This window comes from Dermochelys coriacea, chromosome 6, assembly GCF_009764565.3.
Source record: "Dermochelys coriacea isolate rDerCor1 chromosome 6, rDerCor1.pri.v4, whole genome shotgun sequence".
NCBI lineage: Eukaryota > Metazoa > Chordata > Testudines > Dermochelyidae > Dermochelys > Dermochelys coriacea.
The window spans coordinates 113,741,770-113,754,452 of record NC_050073.1 but is presented as its reverse complement, the minus strand read 5'-3'; positions in this window follow the sequence as shown (position 1 = coordinate 113,754,452).

Below are 12,683 nucleotides of genomic sequence, written 5' to 3'. Positions count from 1 at the left end.
TGGGCTATGAAACCCCTAAGCATATGATTGCCTGGCTATGCAAGAGCTGCAGATATAAGGTATTGTGGAAGTTTTTAAAAAGACTGTGTTTTTTCACTGGTGGTTAAAAGAAACCATATGCTAGTTAACCTCTAATGCTTACAGTCTGACTCTGAGCACGTACGTTACTTTCTTTTCCAGCCATATTGCTTCTGTTTCAGTAGTCTGTTGGTCTGCTGCCTCTTTGAATTGTGGAAGTGGTTTTTGCCTGGTATTTGTCTGAATGAATGCTTTTTTTTTTTTTTCCCCTTCCCTCTAATCACTCCTTCCTACTTCTCTCCCCCAACATTTCCAACATGACCCTTGGCAGACTCATCTTTCTTGTCCAACAAGTTGCCCATTGGTACTTTGCAATGTCATGTTCAATATTTTATTTTCTTACAGCTTTTTTTAATATAAGCAACAAAGAAGGAAGAGTATTTAAATATATTACTTTTAATACAAACTTAAAGAGCTTTTAGAACAATTCACCATCTAGGCTCAACTGTATTGTGGTAATAGTGAGCAGAAAGCAACCATGTTAGTTTAAATGATCCTTGTGAAAACTTCTGGTAAATGGTTCAACAAGTACAGTAGGACACTAAAATGAATGAACTATGTGGGGCCAGGTCCCCAGCTATTACAAATCCATGTAGCACCACTGAAATCCACAGAGTGAGTTGGACATTGTTGATCATTTTTATGAAAGTGCAAGAGCTGTTTCACAAATGTACACAAGTAAATGAATCCTAATCCAGAAGGAAAAAAATAAATATATGTGATATTTAAGCTAAATGGAAAATGGACCTAATTGATGGATCCAAAAACTCACCAGCCATTATGTTTTCCTCAAAAAGATCATCAGTTTTTATAAAACTTATAACATAGCATAATTCTTTAACACGAACTTCCAGATTGCACTTTGTCATTATACTTTTGTGCTCGCTAGTTCTGATTCAGAGGGTTGTATGGCTATGTCAGGTGGGACAGAGTTAAGACACAGGAAGGTAGGTGGCAAAATGACATGTAACTAGGTGATGAGTCTGAAATCTTTCCTAGAGAAAAGATGTGGACAGATTCTCAGTAGAGCGAGGAGCTACCTCAGTTTTACTCTAGCCAGGTATTTAGGAATTCTAGTTTTCCCTTTTTTCAGAGTAGCAGCCGTGTTAGTCTGTATTCGCAAAAAGAAAAGGAGTACTTGTGGCACCTTAGAGACTAACAAATTTATTAGAGCATAAGCTTTCGTGAGCTGTAGCTCACGAAAGCTTATGCTCTAATAAATTTGTTAGTCTCTAAGGTGCCACAAGTACTCCTTTTCTTTTTAGTTTTCCCTTGTTTGTTTCAAACCCAGCCATGACAGAAGGAATGCATATTTTCATTGAAACAATTCTCTGCTAATGTAATCCTTAGGTTATTGTAATTACTTCTGACCACCAGTGTCTGTCAAGGAAGCTGGGGTGTACTGCATCTTGAAATCATCTGTATTCATCTTCACACTGTGATTCTTATTCGTTTTTGTTTCCCTGGATTCTCTTGGCTTTTCATAACAGTAATTTTGAATTTTAGGGGGAGATGATTGGGGACTCATAATTATAAATTAATAGCTGCTCTCTGGTTACATCTCACAATAGGAGTGCTGCTTCATGAACGGGCTGGATTGAGACATAGGAAGTGTTTGCCTGTGTGAAGGGGCTCAGCCCTTGGAGTCACGTGATTATATCAGAATCTCGGCTTTCATTTTAATAAGAGCAAGTAACTGATGCAATGATGTCTGCAGAGAGCCTGAGGCAATAGCACTGATAGGTGTGAGCTGCCCCCAGGCAACTCTAAGATCCTCTGCTCTGAAGGACCTGTGGACACCATCCCAGCAAAGAACTGTGTGGCAGGAGCAAAGTGCGATAGGCCTGGCCCACTCACCTAAGCAGCCTCTGCTTGGTTACTGAGGTAAGTGCTGCCCCACTTGTCTCATGGGTGAGGGAAAGAGAAGTGGAGGTGGGGGAGGGCCTGCTGTCACTCCTGGGGCAGAGAAGGAAGCCCCATTCTGCTGCCCTGCCCCTGACACTCCAAGAAAGGCGTCACATGTGGGGCAGAGCTATAGGCTCGGGAAGCAGTGTGTTGCAGGGTGTCTAAGGCACTGACAGTTTGCATGCAGCTCGCGAAAGCAAAGGTGGGCAGTTCTGAGCACAACGGTCCCATTCTGAATCCTGGCATCTAGCTGCAGCCATATCTCGTTGCCCTGGCTGGGCACCAGTATACAGACACCTATATGAGCTAACTAGCACTGTGTTCTTAGGAGGCCTCTAGAGGCGCTGCTGAAGAAGTTAACAGCAAGGCGATACTGCTGGTGAAGAAGCCATCGCTATGGCAAATCTGTGTGCAAATAAGCTCTACGGTGTGTACAGCACAACTTGTACAAATCAGGGGAGGAGGGGAGAATTTGACCTAGGCTCGAAAAGCATGGAAAAAACCAGCAAGCCAGTCCATGACCAGTGTATCCTAAGGCTTTTTGTCATTGGTGCCATTACATCAGATTCTTGTGTGGACAGGGCTTTAAAATGTGACACTTCATTGACCCGTATTAGTGACAGCTCAGTAACACATAGTATTACCTGTCTAATAGACACATGTTAAGACAAGAATAACTGTGGGGAAGCCGATATAATGAAGTTTCCCAAAAAGTTCCAAACTAAACTCCTTTATTAGCTGGTACGAGACTTTATCATCCCATCTGGCACTCTGCAAGTTGTGTAAGGGGATCTGAGTATTTGAGGAAGCCTGACAGCCATTGCAGAGGGAGCAGGTAACATTTTATAGCAGGCATGTTTCCCACAATTCTGGGTTGTGCAATTAGCTGCAGAATCCATTCCCATTGAAGAATATAAGCTTTAATTCAACTTCCCCCCTGCTTGTCCTCTTTTCCTCTCCCGCCCTCCCCCTGCCCCGCCCATTTCTAGACCACATGGTTGCAGAGACAACCCTCAACACAAACTGATGCAATACTGTCAGCCTTAGTTTTCAGGCAGCCTAAACCAAGGGTTAGATCCACAAAGGAGGCATTAAAGGGCTAACTTTAGGCCCCCTGTCACCTACTGGAATCCTCAGCCACAAGACAGTCCCTCGGCTTCCTGAGATGTGGGGGGAGTTAGGTGCCTAAGGAGGGGATTCACAGAAGCCAGCACGCTGCGCAGGACCTGGCTTAGGTGCCCAACTCTAGGAGAGGGTTCACAGCTATGCCCATTCTCAAAGGTGCCTAATTCTGGGCTGGGGCATGTATTTCTGCTTCACAGCTGTGAACCCTCTCCTGGAGTTGGGCACCGAAGCCAGGTCCTTCCTTTCTGGCAAAGAATGGAGGAAGAGGTGATACAGCTGGCATCCCCTTCCTACGCAAGAGCTCGGTGATTAGAGCGTTCACTTGAAATGTGGGAGACCCAGTTTCAAATTTGTATGTTCCACTTTGTATGAAATATTAAATAGTAAGGGAGCAGAGACTGGGACCTGACCCCTTCAACAGCAGAGAGTGAGAGAAACCAACCCCCAAAATACCCTACAGCACAGTGATTAGAGCACTTCCCTGGGATGGGGTGATACCTCTCTTCAGGTCCCTGCTCCACGCCAGGCAGAGAAAGATTTTGAACCTGGTTCTCCCCCATCCTAGGGGAGTGCTATAGATGTAAGATGGCACTACCACCACCTCCTCTAGGCATACGCTGCGAATACCTACTGGACTGGGCCCTGCAGTTGAGCAAGGCAGAGGGGTTGAGGTTTCTGCTGGAGCTTATGTGTGAGTGAGGGGCCTGACTTCTCAGCACCATCCGATGTGAGCAGTTTTGTAAGTGCACATCAGCGGAAATGGAGACAGGGGACTTTACAGTGGGAAACTTGGGTGCCTAGGGAGTTTAGGCACCTACAAGGTTGGGCTGCAGCTGAGCACACCTTTGAGAATCTAAATTTTGGGTTAGGTGCCTAAATCCCTCTCTGGAGCTAGCCCTGGTGCCGAATTCTCAGTGGACACACATTGGAAGTTGTGTGCCTATTAGCTAAGGGCAACAGTGGGTCTCAGAATGTTAACCTTGAAATTTGACAATTTAAATGTCAAAATTTGAATGCTCACTGCTGATGGGCGTACCGAAAGCTCTAGATGAGGTGTGTGTCTGTCACTGTGCTCAGCAATGATAGATCTGTATGGGGAGATATTGCTGAGTGGGGGGAGAGGGTAGGAGTGAAATGTTCAAACCCCCCCCACACACACCATTTCAGATCATCTCCATTCCTGCCCACAAGGGAGAGGGAATGATGCATCATCTCCCTGTTGCTACAAAAACTCAGCCCCCTGCTTTTTTCTGAGTGCCTTTAGCGCTGCTTTTCCCTTGACAGCTTCTCTAAAGCAGCTGTGCATCATCGACATCCTGCATTGAAATCAGAACAGGTTGGCAGCAGGAGAAATGATGGAGAAACATTCTGAAATTAAAATGTCATTGAATTTACTATCCAAATCAATAGCCCAAGAAATGCTGAATTGATTGTACTATTCAGGGCACACTGAATGCAATGCAAGTCTCTCTTCTTGACTCGACCTGACGCTGCAGCAGAACTATCAATGATTCAGGGTGCCTGCCATAACAGGCTGCCAGAATCAGGGCTGGTGGAGCAGGGCAGAGAGGAGGGCATGCCAAGGTGTGCTGCTGAATTTAGGCTCAACTTGCCACTGAGGGCAAGGGGGGGCCTTTATCACAGGCACACAAGGAAAATTAATAATCTCACCATTGCTGGAAAAAAAAACCTGTTAAATATAGGGTTGGATGGGTGTTCCCTCGTAAAAGCTTTTACAATCTGGTTTGCTGTTCCTCCTTTGTGCCCTCTTTCCCCCCCCCCCCCAGCAATCTGCCCCAGCTCTATGCTTGGCACAGCTTGCTTCCCCGAGCATGTTGATATAACTGCACTGGCCAGTGGCCACCATAGTGTCTGTGGTTGGGGAGTGGGGAGAGGCTGGAACAGGGGCTGCGCACACAATGCAGGTGTCAAGTGTAGGGGAGTTTGGGGGCAGGCCTTACACACCCTCCCTCCCCTGCATGGACTGCAACCTGACCCTAACACAGGAACTGTTGTTCAAAGTCCTTACAACTGTTGTTCAAGTAATTGATCAACAGGTGTCTAGAGAAAAAGTTGCCCATAAAGTTGCATAACTCCATTCCATGGGACAGGCCTGATGCCTGGCTTGCTTCAGTTCCCAAAGTCTCTTTCACGTGTTTGGCATAAAATGAAAAACTAGGCCCCGCACTCATCCCCTTTACATCAAGGAGCCATTCATCTGGTTACAATGTGCATCGGAAACAGTAATTTCACAATTAGGAGAGGTGTTCTGTGTCTTTGAAGCTGGGCCCTTGGCTATTTATTTGATCAGTGGAAACACCTCAGAGCCTTATAAATGATGTAATTACGTTTTGGTGCTTTAAGCTCTGGCTTGTTGTCATTCATAAACAGTCAGCCCATAGTCTAGCTTCATTACATTTGTCTCCAAGTTTTTAATTGCTCTTTTATTGTTTGTCCTGTGGCTGCCTTTGACAGGAACACCAGTCAGTTACAGGCCCTTCTGGCACAGCCAGCTTAACAGCAGGAATAGTGTTCTTTTGATTGAAAAATCCAATTGGAGTTGTGTGACTGACATTATCGCTTTCAGGTTCCCTGTAAAAGGAAATAGGAGTTTAATTTCTGACTGGTAAGGTATATTGCTGTCTGAAGATTCAGGACAGGGGACTAGCAGAGGGTTAATATGGAAAAGGCTGTAATTGGAGGTTGATCACTCTAAGACCTTTTTGTAATTGTAGAGCCACAGGTCTGAACGTAAGGTGAGGTAGGTTTTGCAAGTCTGTATCCACAGTGATGTTAGATAATTGCAGTCAGCCTCCACATCACAGCATCCTGTACATTTCAAGATTTTTTTTTTAAAGTGTTTCACTAGTGCAATTTTATGGGTCAGTAATTTCAGTTCACTGCACCATGGCAAAACTAACATGGTCCCTTCTGAAAGAGCATGTTTGATGCAAATTTTATTTAACATCTTTCAGTATGTGTGCTGCATCTCTGAAATGGAAAGACCCAGTTTTGCTGAAAACATCACTCGCTTACCCCACCCCCATTCCCAATCTTGAAGAAATCTTAGGAAGCTGTCTATGTTTATAGCCTTGACATAGTCAGGTGCCAAGACCATGCATGTGAAATCTGTAACAAGCTAGAAAAGCAGGATGAAGGCTGAGCTCAGCTCTCTTCATGGCTGAGGGATAAGAAGAGTGAAACCCAGGTCACAGATCCCAGCTAAGCCAAGCATGAACAGTTAATTTAGCTCAGGCAAGGGAGAAACTTGTCAAGTTGTGCATCAGTACCACCTTCTGGCCAACCAAGTCCTAACTCAGGCAAAGTTGCCAAAGCAGTATATTTAGCCTTGTCCATGTTATCCCGCAGCTTCAAGGTGGCATTAATTTTAAGATGGGACAAAATGTGGGGCTTAGAGGGAGGACGTGGGGATGGCTACAAGCTCAGTACCTAAGAAGAAACTCAGCACTTGTCCTGCCACTCCAGAAGCTGGGAGGCAATTAATTTGCTTTAATTAGGCCACAACTTTAGTCACCTAAAATATCTGAAAGTACCCAGCAAGAAGTTGTACAGTGCACCTCATCTTCATTCCTTAATCATTGCCACATAATCCCCAACCTTGTCTGAGCCAGTCCCTGGCTGGGCCCCTGTTAGATGAAGAGTTATAAAAGGAATATTTTCCCTCACCACCCCCTTGGCCAAGGCCAAGTGGGGTTTGGGTTTTTTGGTTTTTTTTTTTTGCCTTCCCCTCCACAGCTCTGGGATCCAATGGACTGGGATGGGGGGTTAGGTTATAACTTATAATGTTGCAGTTTAGTACTTAAAACTGGTAGTGGATGTCAAACACCCCTTCCTCAGTTCCCTTAAGGAATGCTGGCTTTCAAATCTTTTTCCAAGCCATTTTTATCCAATATCTGGATCCATGCCATAATAAGTACCTGCACTGGCCAGTCACTACTAGTTTTAACCTACTAAGTTGCAAAATTATAACCTCAATCACTACCCCAGCCTGCTGTGGAGAAGGTTAAACAAAAACCAACAATCTCTTCCTTTCCCTTCTCCACTTTCTGCAAAAAAACCCAACAAACAAAAAAACCTACAACCCTCAGGTTGGCCAATCTGGTGGTGAGAGAAAAGGTCCTTCCCAGCACCCAAAGAAAAGGACAACTAGAGTAATGCCCATAGTGGGTCCTGAAGAAACCTGGTGCTTTTGGCGATTTTATGGATGGGTGCTGCCCAACCAAGTCTGATCACATGGGGTTTTTCAGGGCTGCACTAGGTATAAATACACCCCCCCCACACACACACACTCTCTCTTCTGGGCAGCAGGAAGGGCAGAGTCTCCCTGACCTGTGCTTCCCTTCTTCCCTGCTCAATCTTTGTAAACTTCCCGCATTTCCCCTTTACTAGCCAGGCAGTGGGGAAGGGCCCCCTTAAAGGGAGCCAGAACCCCTTTTCCTCTGCCAAACTGGACAAGGCCTTGCCAGCTGGATATTAGTGAACTCATCTGCACATGTAGTCACACTTCTTCATTGCTTAGGGATGATAATAGTGAAACCCACACAGAAAATGGACTTCCAAATAAAACCAATTTTTTTTTTAATTTCATAGCACAGACATTCTTCAGCACAGCTACCTCCTCCAAATAGTCATGAAGTGACAGACCGGTGAACCATCCAATAAAAGTGGAATATTCAGAGTTAACAGACACAATCCTCTAGCTTTACAAAATGGTGTTGCTTTGTTACACACAGCACATTGCGATTTCAAGAGGCTTACTTTGAACTTTCACTATCTTAGCTGACTCTCACATGGAACAGGTCCCTGGTGCAGTTATTGTTGGGGAAACTAATTTGAAAAACATCTGCTGAAGTATAGTAAAATTTGGTTTCACTATAGTTATATGTACCTGTTATAAACCATGCATTATGGACACAATATGCAAATAAGGCATTCATTTATTGATTATTGTTCAGCAATAGTGCAACTCAGTCCAAGTCTCGGAATGGAGCCATCATCTCAAGAAGGGGAATGGTGCTGACCAGAATGCTAGGTTTATCCCTTAGTGGCTTTGGAAGGGGGTATGAGGATCTTTATCCTTCACACGTCACAGAACAGATTTCTGACAGTACAGAATACCACCTCAATACTGAACCTGGCCTAAGGGTATGTTTAGGACTGGTGAAAAGTGCTAGGTCACCAGCCCTGAACAATGAGGTCTTATTTATCCACAGAATTGGTTCAGTACAGGAGACAGCAGTACAACCATTGCCACATCAACAGAGTGAGCAGGATTCTGGAGGGACAACATCTGGGGATGAGTACAGTTCATACTTCATGCCAATTCAGTCTCTGCTTACACTGCCAATCTAGGTGTCAATTGCAAGGTGGATACCTGTTGACATACCATCAACTGCCAGAGGAAAATGACTATTGATTTGGGTCAGATTTGAGAGTAATGAGAAGTGAAAATTCCCAGTCGCATCAGAAACTGTTCGGTATTACAATCCCCTAGATCATGTAGGACTCCTGATAGAATTTCTCTGTTTTATAAGCAGCACACAGTTGAACGCATCAAAACACACTGGTACTAGTGCTCATAAAACTGAAAAGGTTACATATTTCAAAGAAGGCTTCACTGAAAAGAGTTTGATACTTTTCTTTAAAACTTTCCACTTATTTTATGGTAAGTTTTCAGTGTCCTCAGTTCATATTACAGACCATTTTTTCAGCTCTCTGAATAGATGTTTTTGTGTTGGTCAAATAACTTCAGATATTTAGGAGTAATTAATGGCACCCAGTTATTGTGCTTATTGTGTCAAGTGATTTTATTTCTATCGATAAAATACATGAAATGCATGGCTTTCAGTCCAATTGTAGAGGATACACAGGGTCTTTTTTAAAGAATAGTCCGCACATAAACTCAAACATACATTCCTCTGAATATTTTATAATAAAAAGTATATTGCTACATAGCCATGAGTGGCTGTCATGACTACTGTCATTACTTGGAAATGTAGCTTTTTCCAAGATTTGCATTTATTCTGCAAAATTTTTATAATTAAGATGTTTTTAAAAGTAGCTCCAGTTACCACTGTTTAGATTTGACTGGACTTCTGTCTCTCTAGCTTTTTCAGCTGCATTCATCCAAGGTGGACTGATTTTGATTGATGCAATTTAAATCACCCCTTTTAATAATGATAGATATCAGGAAGCAGAAAACTTTGCTTAAAATCAATGGTTTTGTACTTTTTAGTTATTTTGCTAAAGAAAGATTGATTTTCATTGCTTGGTAACCATAACATGTTGATTAGCAACAAAATATAGATTTTACACTAAATTTGGTGCTCTACTGCCTCCAGCGTTTGCTGAAGTGCAAAACCAGCTTTTGACAGCAGTAGCCTCTTTTGCAGGTACAGAGAGAATATTTTCTTCATTTCAGTTTATTCAGCTAATTCAGTTCAGTCACTATTACACAGAGTCCCCAATCTGTGGGATGAGTCCCTTGGGGGAAGGGGGGGGCGGCACAAAGTAACATTCCGGGGGAGCACAGCTGGGCCCGTGCCAACTCTAACAGAGGGAGGGTGGGGAAGTACCACCCGGCTGCCGGCCCCACATCCGGGGCTCCGCTCCCAGCCACAGCTGCTGGCTCCACACCCAGGACCCCAGGTGCTGGCCTTGGCCCTTGGCCAAGGCTCCGCTCCCACCCCTACCCTTGGCCCCCTTGCGCTTGTCTGTGTGCTCCTCCCAAAGCCATGGCCCCACTCCTGGGGGCGGGGACAGGGGTCCTGGGGGGTGCGAGGTAAAAAGTTTGGGAACCAGTGCACTATATTTAGTTGAATAAATTGAAGTGAATAAAATATTCTCTCTGTACTTGCAAAAGAGGCTACTGCTGTCAAAAGCTGGTTTAGCATTTCAGCAAACTCTGGACCCAGACGCTTGGCCAGTGACTTTCACCAGTTCAGTGCCTTTGATTTTTGACTTTCTTTACAATCTGACAGCAAATATGTACGGTTTATATTTTTTATTTAATTTAAACAATTTTAATAATTGTAAGTTTACAACTATATAGGTTGTCATAAATTCAAATTGTAAATAGATTTTTTTTAAATAAATGTGAATTTAAAGAAAAATCCAATTACAATTTTTAAAAATCCATTTTTAAAATTTATGTTTTAAATCATTGATTTTAACACACACTGCATGTCTCACAGTGGTACCTAAAAGACTTTCTATAGAAATACTCAAGGGAAACACTTTTGTAAAGTATATAGCATTTCAAGTAAGTTAAATGTGTTCAAGCCACAGATGACTGTACCAGGAAGGCTAACTGGAGAACACACTAGTAAGCCCTTCAGAAAATAGGGAACGGTTTCCTATCTTTTGTAAATTTTGTTCTTCGAGATGTGTTGCTCATGTCCATTCCATTGTAGGGCGCGCGCCCACGTGCGCGGTCATCGGAGACTTTTGTTAGCGGTACCCATAGGGCTGGCTGTGGCGCCCTCTGGAGCAGTGCGCTCATGCCACAGTATATCAGGCACCACCAGCCCTACATCCTCTTAGTTCCTTCTTACCTACAACTCTGTCAGAGGGGCAGGAGGGCAGGTAATGGAATGGACATGAGCAACGGTGCGTAACCATTTTTCTTCTTCAAGTGCTTGCTCATGTAGATTCCATTCTAGGTGACTCACAAGCAGTGTCCTTGGAGGTGGGCTCAGAGTTCACAGTCTTGCAGACTGGAGCACAGCTCTGCTGAAACCAGCGTCATCTTGGGCTTGCTGGATCAGCGCATAATGTGAAGCAAATGTGTGGACAGACAATCAGGTTGCAGCCCGCCAAATTTCTTGGATCGGTACCTGAGTGTGGAAGGCTGCCGAGCACACCTGTGCCTTCACTGAATGAGCCGTCACGATCGCCAGCGGCGGCACCTTCGCCAGCTCATAACTGTAGCGGATGCAGGTACTGATCCATGATGATATTGTCTGGGTAGACACTGGGCAACCCTTCAGTCTGTCTGTGACAGCAACGAACAATTGCCTTGACTTACGGAACAGCTTCATTCTATCTGTGTAGAAGGCCAGTGCCCACCTGATATCCAGGGTATGCAGCCTGCGTTCCTCATCCAACGCATGAAGCTTAGGGCAGAGGACCGGTAAATATATGTCTCAACCAGGATGGAACTGGGAGTCAACCTTGGGCAGAAAGGCCAGGTGCAGACGCAGCTGGACCTTTTCCTTATAGAAGATTGTATAAGGTGATTCTGATGTGAACACCCTGAACACATCCGGGCCGAAGTTATAGCGAATAGGAAAGAGACCTTCCATGAGAGAAGCAGAAAAAAGCTGGAAGCCAAAGGCTTGAAGGGGGGACCCATGAGCCTTGACAGCACCAGGTTCAGATCCCATGGGGGAACCGGTTCCTAGACATGCAGGTAAAGGCACTCCAAGCCCTTCAGGAACCATGCCGTTATGGGATGGGAGAAGACCAACCTGCCTTAAAACAAAGGGTGGAACGCCGAAATGGCCGCCAGCTAGGCCTTGACTGAAGAAAGTGACAAGCCCTGGAGGTTAAGGTGCAGCAAAATAGTCCAGGATGTCCTGCAGTGGGGCTTCCGTTATACAAATGTGACAATCTGCGGCCCAACATGTGAACCGCTTCCACTTTGCCACACAGATAGCCTGGTGGAGGGTTTCCTGCTACCAGCAGCACCTGCTGGACACCCACGGAACACCGCCGCCCATCCCCACTTAGCCACGCAGTTGCCAGGCTGTTAAGTGCAGTGCCAGGTTCAGATGCAGTGGATTGCCGTGGTTTTGGGACAGGAGATCCGGCCGAAGAGGAAGAGGCAGATGCAGCGGGGTGGCCGCCGAAAGACTCAGCAGCATGTTCCACTTTGTATGAAATATTAAATAGTAAGGGAGCAGAGACTGGGACCTGACTCGTGAAAGACTCGTGCAGGGACGGCAGTATACCACAGGTATGAGTGCGGCACTCCAGAGAGCGCCACAGCCAGCTGTACGGATACCACTAAGGCAAAAGTCTCCGATGACCGCGCATGTCAGCGCACGCACACCTACAATGGAGTGGACATGAGCAAGCACTCAAAGAAGAACATTTAAGGTTTTATGCTCACTAGTTTTAAAAGATACACATACATATGAACACAACAGTTATTTACTAATTTCAAAAAGTAAATTCCTCTTCATATTCAATATGATAAAGTCACTACTACTATATAAATACATCACAGCTAGCTGATAACTCAAGCAGATGTGACTTCTGCTCAGTTTCATTATTCCCATGTAAGTATCTTTCTGGCAACATTTAAAAAATTTACACTTAGACCACAATGTATAAGGAATATATACCCTAGTTTGTTCTTTCCTGTAGCATTTTGTGTCTGTATGGCCAACTGTCATCAATCAATTGATTTTGTTTTCATGGTCTACTGTTTAAAACACATTAACTAGTTGAGGTAAATCCTAGTCGGGAGTCTAGGGTTTAGCTTTACCAGCTAATATGTGTTAGCGCTACAATTTGCCTTGACTACATTAGGATTTTAGTGCATATTAATA